The following is a 12,453-nucleotide window of genomic DNA, read 5'->3' as shown; positions in this document are numbered from 1 at the left end:
CGTCTAGGTGAATAAGTCATTCGCGTAGTTCTAGGTCATCGATTTGAGAAATTAAATATGTGTTATATGTCATGAAAAATATATCACTAGATTTCTACACGAATGTAGTTTCTAAATATATATTTTTTGTCACATATAATACATATTTAGATAGTTAAATCTTCGACCTAGAACTACGCAAATGACTTATTCACTGAGACGGAGGTTTTACGGTAGGACGTGGGTCACACAGCTTACTATATCTGGGAACTCTTTTTTACCAAGCTATAAGTAATCACTGTTGCTGCTACACACGCATAGCAACCTTTGATCAAGCAATATGGTAGGATCGACGTGACTAGTAAAACCGCGACATGGCTTATTAGGAGTTAAGTTTGAAATGTATGATTAAGGAATGTAATGTTTATCAATGGTATCATCGTGCCACATGTTTACCATACTTAAATTTAGAAAAAATAAATCATGTTATGTTGGCCACCCGTTCCAGAGATCAGTTAGCGTGTGTTTGGTAGGCTCCGAATCTCCGGCACTGTGAGCTCCCAATGTTTCTCCATGGATTATATATTTTTGTATGGATAGTTGTTGCCTCTACGGTTAGTGATTGTATGCTTATATCTTTTTTCTATGATTAGTTGCTGCTTATATGAAGGTTTTAGTTGATGAGATTTCTAAGATTGTCCACGTAAACCGAAAAGGAGGGAGTATAGTTAAGTCTTTTTTTAGGGAAAAGCCATCATGGCGGTTTATATTTCATGTGAAAACAGCGATACATCGTTTGCCAATACATCTAGCAGAAAATCCGGAGGCACTGATTTCCACATAATAGTTCTAGAAACCTCAGAATTCCTAGCCAACAAATCTGCCGCCATATTAGCTTCCCTAGGACAATGAGAAAAAATTTATAGAAATAAAATTACGAGATAAGAAAGTTAAGTCTTTGTTTTACAATGATAAACCGGTAACCTTTACTTGTATCATAGGCGTGGCTACCTTTGACATTTTGTGTATTGAAGAATAAACAAAATTCTTTAACTCATGCTTGTCAAAGCAGTTACACCTTTAATGTAAAATATTAAGGTTAATTACATTATCTGAGGTCTGAATCTTTGTCTCTCTTCCTTCAAGATTATATACCTATGTGTTGACCTCCCAACAAACTTATGTCAAATATAACCCAATAAGATCTAATTTTTTTTGCATGCGGTTTTTATTTATTTTAGTTGCATTGCACAAGAAAATTTAAGAGAAGTGGAAGGTGGAGGGGCAGGCACCTGGTCCTCCACACTCTTCATTCTGGATATTGGTTCCGAGCCTCTCTAACGGTCTCAGAGTTCATGCTAAAACATTCCAGAATCTTTGACCGAGATGTTATGTATGAGTCTGTGCTAGCCTGAGTAGGCATCCTGAAAGAGATGATGTGCACAATGGGGAGATAATCATTCTGTTGCACCGCATACTGATGTAAAACTCAAGTATATCTAAATGAAATATATTTTTCTTGCGGGTGTTTTATGTTTTAGTTGCACTGCACAAAATTTTGAAGAGAAGAGAAGCCTCGTCCGTACCCAAGCCAACATAAAGGATCAAACTGTTAAGGACGTTAACGTTTTCCCATGACCCCTTTTTAGGTTTTTGCATATGTTTCATATGTTGGTTGCGAAGTGCCTAAATGTATTTTGCTATGAAATTTCAATTCTATATGCATGTCTGTTATGAGATGCAAAGCTTTGTGTAATTGAATGATGTATGGAATATGTCTGTTTATTTGAATGTTTACTTCCAGCTTGGAGTGTTTCATCTAACTATCATTGACTATCACTAGCAGGGGCGAGTACCTAAAAGGAAACATTTATGACCCTAACATACAAAATGAAGACGATTATTTGTACGAAACTGCATGTGGCAAGAAGGGTATTGTTGTCCATGATATTGGAGGCAGTTTCCACAACCATCTGCCCTGTGCGGAGCATTAGCGACGTAGCCTTTGAGGCGGAACTGAAAACTAGCGCCGGTTTGTGTATGAGAACCACCTTCAATGCTCGATTCTGTATACTAGTGAAACTAGATGATACCACATGCATTGCTTGGATAATATCTTGTAACACATTTCAATAAGATTTGGTTGTAAGAAACATTTAAATTAGCAGTATATGAAAAAAACTTAAAACATATATTATATATTGTATAGTTGAAAATATTTGTTGAATATAGGTAGTAAAATAATATAATGGATTTTTTTGCCATGCATGTTGGGTGGGCCTTTGATAAGGTTTGTTTGTTGTATTGTGCAAAACTATGTTGCAAAACTATGTGCATGGCTTATGTGTGTATGTTGAAATAAATAGAATTAGCAAGGATCAATTGGAGCATCTCCAATAGAAGATGCAAATTTGGAGATATAAAAACGAGATGTAAAAATATACATCTCCAAAAAATGCTTTTTACATCTCCAAAAAAGAGGCAACTTCAATAGATGATGCATATTGAAGATGTAAAAGAGCAACTCCAAGAGAAGATGCAAACTAGAGATGTAAAAGCTGTTGACGGCCGCACGGCTACTGTTCAGCCTCACAAATTGAAATAAAACGTCCGAAAATCAAAGAAAAAATTTCACATGTCCACAATATCAAATTATTACATATTCATCAAATCCCCAAGATCAAATGGAACAGAAATACAACATAGTTTTGCATAATACAACAAACAAAAAATGAAACTAGGCGTCTCTTTCGTCGTGCCATTTCCAATACCCTTCCATCAAATCCTTCCGAAGTTGATCGTGCGCATCAGAGTCTCTAATTTCATTGTACACCTTCATGAAATGTTTGATTTGCTCCTCTTTTCTCATTGGCATAACACTTATGCCCATCAAATGATAGAAGGTGTAATCCAAAATTTGTCCACACCCATTCTCAATGAGCATGTTATGCATGATCACGCAAGCGGTCATGGTATACCAAAGTGTGTTTTGATCCCAGAATCTAGATGGTCCTTGCACAATAGTAAATTGGGAATGCAAACTCCCAAAAGCCCTCTCAACATCTTTCCTAGCCACCGCTTGCGCATTGTGAAAGATGAGTTCTTTCTTACCTTGGGGTTTAGCAATTGGCTTGACAAAAGTACTCTACCTCAGGTAGATCCCATCCTCAAGATAGTACCCATAGTTGTATGTGCGGCCATTTGCTTTGAAGGTCACCGGTGGTGCTTCTCCATTTGCTAACTTGGCAAAAAGAGGTGATCGGTCGAGCACGTCGATGTCATTGCAAGATCCAGGCATCCCAAAGTATGAATGCCAAAACCATGTTTCTTGATCGGAAACGGCCTCAAGAATGATAGTGGCATCCTTCCCATGACCCTTGAACTATCCATGCCATGCTTTTGGGCATTTTTTCCATTTCCAATGCATGCAAACGATGGATCCTAGCATACCAGGAAACCCATGAGCTTTGTTCATCTCCAAAAGCCTCTAAGTGTCCCGAGCATTGGGTGCTCTCAAGTACTCTGCACCAAACACTTCTACCATAGTCTTTGCAAATTGTTTGACATAGAAGATAGAAGTGCTCTCCGAAAAACGGGTGGTGAAGCCAAATAGTTGCGCATCAACCTCTTGTGCGCCTCAACCCGTTCTCTCCGAATGAATGCATGACCATACATGAAACCGTCGTACTTCGTCGCCTTCCTCTTGTGCATCGCCACTAGCATAGCAATGTCCTCTTCTTCACTCAAATCAAATTACTCATCCGACGGGAAATTGAAGGAAATATGCCCTAGAGGCAATAATAAAGTTGTTATTTTATACTTCCTTATATCATGATAAATGTTTATTATTCATGCTAGAATTGTATTAACCGGAAACTTGATACATGTGTGGATACATAGACAAAACACCGTGTCCCTAGTAAGCCTCTACTAGACTAGCTCGTTAATCAAAGATGGTTAAGTTTTCTAACTATAGACATGAGTTGTCATTTGATGAACGAGATCACATCATTAGGAGGATGATGTGATGGACAAGACCCATCCATTAGCTTAGCATATTGATCATTCAGTTTTATTGCTATTGCTTTCTTCATGTCATATACATATTCCTTTGACTATGACATTATGCAACTCCTGAATACCGGAGGAATACCTTTTGTGCTATCAAACGTCACAACATAAATGGGTGATTATAAAGATGCTCTACAGGTATCTCCGAAGGTGTTTGTTGGGTTTGCATAGATCGAGATTAGAATTTGTCACTCCGAGTATCGGAGAGGTATCTCTGGGCCCTCTCAGTAATGCACATCATAAGAAGCCTTGCAAGAAAAGTGAATAATGAGTTAGTTGCGGGATGATGCATTACAGAACGAGTAAAGAGACTTGCTGGTAACGAGATTGAACTAGGTATGAAGATACCGACGATCAAATCTCGGGCAAGTAACATATCGATGACAAAGGGAATAACGTATGTTGTCATAACGGTTCGACCGATAAAGATCTTCGTAAAATATGTAGGAGCCAATATGAGCATCCAGGTTCTGCTATTGGTTATTGACCGGAGAGGTGTCTCGGTCATGTCTACCTAGTTCTCGAACCTGTAGGGTCCGCACGCTTAACGTTCGACGATGATTTTGTATTATATGAGTTTATGTGAGGGTGAGATTACGGAAATGATGAGGAGTCTTGAAATGGTCAAGAGGTAAAGATTCATATATAGGAGGATGATATTTGTACACCGGAAGTGTTCTGGGAGTACCGAGTACATATCGGGTCACCTGAAGGGGTTCCAGGCACCCCCCCGGCAACTATATGGGCCTAATGGACCAAGAAGGGGACAGACCAGTGCCAAGAAAAGAGGGGGAAGAGAGAAGGAAGGGGAGGGATTCGGCCTCCCCTTCCTTCCCTCCTCCCTACTCCTTCCTCCCCCCTCCGGAAGTTATGGAAGGGGGGAGCCCGAATTGGGAGGCGCCCAAGTAGGATTCCTCCTACTTGGGGCGCCCCCTTGGCTGCCTCTCCTACCCTCCAACCTATATATATATATATATATATATATATATGTGTGTGTGTGTGGGGGGGGGGAGGGCACCGCTAGAACACACACCAACAGTGGTTAGCCATGTGCGGCGCCCCCCTCTACAGTTTACGCCTGCGGTCGTATTCACATAGTGCTTAGGCGAAGCACTGCGCGGATCACTTCACCATCACCGTCACCACGCCGTCGTGCTGACAGAACTCTCCCTCGACACTTTGCTGGATCAAGAGTTCGAGGGACGTCATCGAGCTGAACGTGTGCAGAACTCGGAGGTGCCGTATGTTTGGTGCTTGATCGGTCGGAACGAGAAGAAGTTCGACTACATCAACCGCGTTGTCAAACACTTCCGCTTTTGGTCTACGAGGGTATGTAGATACACTCTCCCCCTCTCGTTGCTATGCATCTCCTAGATAGATCTTGCGTGAGCGTAGGAAATTTTTGAAATTATATGCTACATTTCCCAACAGTGGCATCCGAGCCAGGTCTATGCGTAGATGATATGCACGAGTAGAACACAAAGAATTGTGGGCGGTGATCTTCATACTGCTTACCACCAATGTCTTATTTTGATTCGGCGGTATTGTTGGATGAAGCAGCCCAGACCAACTTTACATGACCACGTTCATGAGACCGGTTCCACCGACAGACATGCAACTAGCTTTGCATAAAGGTGGCTGGCGGGTGTCTGTTTCTCCGACTTTAGTTGAATCGAATTTGACTGTGGCCGGTCCTTGTTGAAGGTTAAAACAACAAACTTGTTAAGTCACCGTTGTGGTTTTGATGTGTAGGTAAGAACGGTTCTTGCTAGAAGCCCGTAGCAGCCATGTAAAACTTGCAACAACAAAGTAGAGGACGTCTAAGTTGTTGTTGCAGGGCATGTTGTGATGTGATATGGTCAAGACATGATGTGATATACGTTATTGTATGAGATGATCATGTTTTGTAGAAGTTATCGGCAACTGGCAGGAGCCTTATGGTTGTTGCTTTATTGTATGAAATGAAAACGCCATGTAATTACTTTACTTTATCACTATGTGTTAGCGATAGTTGTAGAAGCAATAGTTGGTGAGGCGACCACGCCGCTATGATGGAGATCAAGGTGTCAAGCCGGTGACAATGGAGATCACGACAATGCTTCGGAGATGGAGATCAAAGGCACAAGATGATGATGGCCATATCATGTCACATATTTTGATTGCATGTGATGTTTCTCTTTTATGCATCTTATTTTGCTTAGTACGACAGTAGCATTATAAGATGATCCCTTACTAAAATTTCAAGGTATAAGTGTTCTCCCTGAGTATGCAGCATTGCAACAGTTCGTCGTGCCGAGACACCACGTGATGATTGGGTGTGAAAGGCTCTACATTCACATATGGGTGCAAGACAATTTTGCACATGCGGAATACTCGGGTTAAACTTGACGAGCCTAGCATGTACAGACATGGCCTTGGAACACTGGATACCGAAAGGTCGAACGTGAATCATACAGTAGATATGATCAACATAGAGATGTTCACCATTGATGACTACTCCATCTCACATGATGATCGGACATGGTTTAGTTGATTTGGATCACATATCATTTAGATGACTTGAGGGATGTCTATCTAAGTGGGAGTTCTTAAGTAATTTGATTAATTGAACTTAATTTATCATGAACTTAGTCCTGATAGTATTTTCGTATCTATGTTGTAGATCAATAGCTCGCGATTTAGCTCCCTTAGTTTTGATATGTTCCTAGAGAAAACTAAGTTGAAAGACGATAGTAGAAATGATGCGGACTGGGTCTGTGATCCGAGGATTATCCTCATTGTTGCACAGGATGTCCTTGATGCACCGCTAGGTAACAAACCTATTGCAGGAGCAGATAGAAACGTTATGAACGTTTTGCAAGCTCCATATGGTAACTACTTGATAGTTTAGTGCGACATACTTTGCAGCTTAGAACCGGGACTTCAAAAACATTTTGAACGCCACAGAGCATATGAGATGTTCCAAGAGCTGAAATTGGTATTTCAGACTCATCCCCGTGTTGAGAGGTATGAGACCTCTGACAAGTAATTTGCCTACAGGATGGAGGAGAATAGCTCAACCAATGAGCATGTGCTTAGAATGTCTGGGTACTACAATCACTTGAATCAAGTGGGAGTTAATCTTCCAGATAATATAGTGATTGACAGAGTTCTCTAGTCACCATCACCAAGGTACTAGAACTTCATGATGAACTATAATATGCAAGGGATAACGGAAAAGATTCCCGAGCTCTTCGCGATGCTGAAATCGGTGAAGGTAGAAATCAAGAAAGAGCATCAAGTGTTGATGGTTAACAAGACCACTAGTTTAAAGAAAAAGGGCAAAGGAAAAGAAAGGGAACTTCAAGAAGAATGACAAGCAAGTTGCCACTCCCGTGAACAAGCCCAAAGCTACACCTAAGCATGAAACCGAGTGCTTCTACTACAAAGGGAATGGTCACTGGAAGCGGAACTACCCCAAATATTTGGCGGATAAGAAGGATGGCAATGTGAACAAAGGTATATATGATATACATGTTATTGATGTGTACTTTACTAGTGTTCATAGTAGCCCTGATACGTCTCCAACGTATCTATAATTTTGATTGTTCCATGCTATTATATTATCTGTTTTGGATGTTTTATATGCATTAATATGCTATTTTATATTATTTTTGGGACTAACCTATTAACCTAGAGCCCAGTGCCAGTTCCTGTTTTTTCCTTGTTTTAGTTTCGTAGAAAAGGAATACCAAACAGAGTCCAAACGGAATGAAACTTCCGCGACGATTTTTCTTGGACTAGAAGACATCTAGAGGGCTTGGAGTGCACGTAAGGAAAACCACAAGGCGGCCACAAGGTCGGGAGGCGCGCCCAGGGGGGTAGGGCGTGCCCCCCACCCTTGTGGGCCCCTCGTGACTCCACCGACCTATTTCTTCCGCCTACATATTCTCAAATATCCCAAAACCTTCCAGGGGAGCCATGAAACCACTTTTCCACTGCCACAACCTTCTGTACCCATGAGATCCCATCTAGGGTCCTTTTTCGGCGTCCCGTGGGAGGGGGATTCGATCATGGAGGGCTTCTACATCAACACCATTGCCTCTCCGATGAAGCGTGAGTAGTTTACCACAGACCTACGGGTCCATAGCTAGTAGCTAGATGGCTTCTTCTCTCTCTTGATTCTCAATACCATGTTCTCCTCGATGTTCTTAGAGATCTATTCGATGTAATACTTTTTTGCGGTTTGTTTGCCGAGATCCGATGAATTGTGGATTTATGACCAGCTTATCTATGAATATTATTTGAATCTCCTCTGAATTCTTATATGCATGATTTGATATCTTTGCAAGTCTCTTCGAATTATCGATTTGGTTTGGCCAACTAGATTGGCTTTTCTTGCAATGGGAGAAGTGCTTAGCTTTGGGTTCAATCTTGCGATGCTCGATCCTAGTGACAGAAGGGGAACCGACACGTATTGTATTGTTGCCATTGAGGATAACAAGACGGGTTTTCATCATATTGCTTGAGTTTATCCCGCTACATTATGTCATCGTACTTAATGAGTTACTCTGTTCTATGAACTTAATACTCTAGATGCAGGCAGGAGTCGGTCGATGTGTGGAGTAATAGTAGTAGATGCAGGAAGGAGTCGGTCTATTTGATACGAATGTGATGCCTATATTCATGATCATTGCCTTAGATATCGTCATAACTTTGTGCTTTTCTATCAATTGCTCGGCAGTAATTTGTTCACCCACCGTAATATTTTCTATCTTGAGAGAAGCCTCTAGTGAAACCTATGGCCCCCAGGTTTATTTTCCATCATATAATCTTCTATTTTCCATCATATAAGTTTCCGATCTACAATTTTAGTTTCCTATTTACTTTCTTTGCAATCTTTTACTGTCAAAAATTACTTTACTGTTTATCCATCTATATTAGATCTCACTTTGCAAATAACCGTGAAGGGATTGACAACCCGTTTGTCGCGTTGGGTGCAAGTTGGTGTTTGTTTGTGCAGGTATTCAGTGGCTTGTGCGTTATCTCCGACTGGATTGATACCTTGGTTCTCAAAAGCTGAGGGAAATACGTACTCTACTTTGCTGCATCACCCTTTCCTCTTCAAGAGAAAAACCAACGGAAGTTCAAGAGGTAGCAGGAAGAATTTCTAGCGCCGTTGCCGGGGAGATCTACGCCAAGCCGAGACATACCAAGTACCCATCATAAACTCTCATCCCTCGCATTACATTATTTGCCATTTGCCTCTCGTTTTCCTCTTCCCCACGTCTAAAACAATTTTCGAAAAGATTTGCCTTTTCTTCGCCCCTCTTCCGTTCGTCTTCTCCACTTGATTTTTGTGTGCTTGTTTGTTGGATTGCTTGCTTTGTCACGATGGCTCAAGACAATACCAAATTGTGTGACTTTTCCAATACGTACAACAATGATTTTATTAGTACTCCGATTGCTCCCGCTACTAATGCGGAATCTTGTGAAATTAATACCACTTTGCTGAATCTTGTTATGAAAGATCAAATTTCCGGCCTTCCCAATGAAGATGCCGCATCCCATCTTAATAATTTTGTTGATTTGTGTGATATGAAAAATAAAAAAGATGTGGATAATGATATTGTTAAATTGAAGCTATTTCTGTTCTCACTTCAAGATCGTGCTAAAACTTGGTTTTCATCTTTGCCTAAAAATAATATTGATTCATGGAATAAGTGCAAAGATGCTTTTGTTTCCAAGTATTTCCCTCCCGCTAAGATCATCTCCCTTAGGAACGATATTATGAATTTTAAGCAACTTGATCATGAACATGTTGCACAATCTTGGGAGAGTATGGAATTGATGATACAAAATTTCCCTACTCATGGTTTGTATTTGTGGATGATTATACAATATTTTTATGCCGGATTGAATTTTGCTTCTAGCAATCTTTTAGATTCAGCCGCGGGAGGTACTTTTATGGAAATTACTTTAGGATAAGCTACTAAACTCCTAGATAATATTATGGTTAATTATTCTCAATGGCATGCCGAAAGATCTTCCACTAGTAAAAAAGTGCATTCCATTGAAGAGATTAATGTTTTGAGTGGAAAGATGGACGATCTTATGAAATTATTTGCTAGCAAGAGTGCTCCTACTGATCCTAATGATATGCCTTTGTCTACTTTTATTGAGAATAATAATGAATCTATGGATGTAAATTTTGTTGGTAGGAACAATTTTGGTAATAACGCGTATAGAGGTAATTTTAATCCTAGGCCGTTTCCTGGTAATTCCTCTAATAATTATGGTAATTCCTACAACAACTCTTATGGAAATTATAATAAGATGCCCTATAATTTTGAGAATAGTGTTAAAAAATTTATAAGTTCGCAAAAGAATTTCAATGCTTTGATTGAAGAAAAATTGCTTAAGATTGATGATTTGGCTAGCAACGTGGATAAAATTTCTCTTGATGTTGATTATTTGAAACTTAGATCTATTCCACCTAAGATTGATATCAATGAGTCTCTCAAAGCCATGAGATTTTCCATTGATGAGTGCAAGAAAGAGCCGCTAAGATGCGCGCAAAAAAAGACTGGTTTATAAAAGCGTGTTCTCTAGTTTCCGTGAGAATAATGGTGAAGATCTTAAAGTGATTGATGTGACTCCTATTAAATCTTTGTTTTCCAATGTAAATCTTGATAAATATGGGATTGGAGATGAGTCAACTTTAGTTAAAAGGCGTCCCTATGATTCAGAGTTTTTAGATCTTGATGCAAAAATTGATAAAAGTGGGATTAGAGAGGTCAAAACTTTATATAGCAATGAGCCCACTCTTTTGGATTTCAAGGAATTTAATTATGATAATTGTTCTTTAATAGATTGAATTTCCTTGTTGCAATCCATGTTGAATTCTCCTCATGCTTATAATCAAAACAAAGCTTTCACTAAACATATCGTTGATGCTATGATGCAATATTTTGAAGAAAATATTGAATTGGAAGTTTCTATCCCTAGAAAACTTTATGATTACTGGGAATCTACTATTTGGATTAAGATTAAAGATTATGAATGCCATGCTTTGTGTGATTTGAGTGCTAGTGTTTCCACGATTCCAAAAACTTTATGTGATGTGTTAGGTTTCCGTGAATTTGATGGTTGCTCCTTAAATTTGCATCTTGCGGATTCCACTATTAAGAAACCTATGGGAAGGATTAATGGTTTTCTTATTGTTGCAAATAGTAATTATGTGCCCATAGATTTCATTGTTCTTGATATAGATTGCAATCCTACATGTCCTATTATTCTTGGTTTACCTTTCCTTAGAACGATTGGTGCAATTATTGATATGAAAGAAGGAAACATTAGATTTCAATTTCCATTAAGGAAAGACATGGAACATTTCCCTAGAAAGAAAATTAAATTACCTTATAAATCTATTATGAGAGCCACTTATGGATTGCATGCCAAAGATGATAACACTTAGATCTATTCATGTTTTTAGCCTAGCTAATGGCGTTAAACAATAGCGCTTGTTGGGAGGCAACCCAATTTTATTTTAGTTTTTTCTTTTTAGGTTCTGTTTTGCAATAAATATTTCATCTAGCCTCTGGTTATATGTGGTTTTATGTCTTAATTAGTTTTTGTGTGCCAAGTAAGACCTTTGGGATAGCTTACGGTGATAGTTGATTTGATCTTGCTGAAAAACAGAAACTTTTACCCCCAGGAGATTAATTTTAATTTTTAGCAGAAGTGCGATAAAATACTAATTCTTTTTGAAGAAGATTAATGACAAATTTCTTAGATCGTCCTAATTTCTTAGGATATTTGGAGTTACAGAAGTATTTGTAATCTCCAGATTGCTACAGACTTTTCTGTTTTTGACAGATTCTGTTTTTCGCGTGTTGTTTGCTTATTTTGATGCATCTATGGCTGGTATCGGGGGGTATGAACCATGGGAAAGTTGGAATACAGTAGATATTACACCAATATAAATAAAGAATGAGTTCACAATAGTACCAAAAGTGGTGATTTATTATCTTATACTAACGGAGCTTATGAGATTTTCTGTTGAGTTTTGTGTTGTGAAGTTTTCAAGTTTTGGGTAAGGATTTGATGGACTATGGAATAAGGAGTGCAAGAGCCTAAGCTTGGGAATGCCCAAGGCACTCCAAGGTAATATTGAAGGACAACCAAGATCCTAAGCTTGGGGATGCCCGGAAGGCATCCCTCTTTCGTCTTCGTCTATCGGTAACTTTACTTGAGGCTATATTTTTATTCACCACATGATATGTGTTTTGCTTGGAGCGTCTTGTATGAGTTGAGTCTTTGATTTTTAGTTTTCCACAATCATACTTGCCGTACACACCTTTTGAGAGAGACACACATGAATCATGATTTATTTGAATACTCTATGTGCTTCACTTATATCTT

Source organism: Triticum aestivum, chromosome 4B (assembly GCF_018294505.1).
Source record: "Triticum aestivum cultivar Chinese Spring chromosome 4B, IWGSC CS RefSeq v2.1, whole genome shotgun sequence".
Lineage (NCBI taxonomy): Eukaryota > Viridiplantae > Streptophyta > Magnoliopsida > Poales > Poaceae > Triticum > Triticum aestivum.
This window is presented reverse-complemented; position numbering follows the sequence as displayed.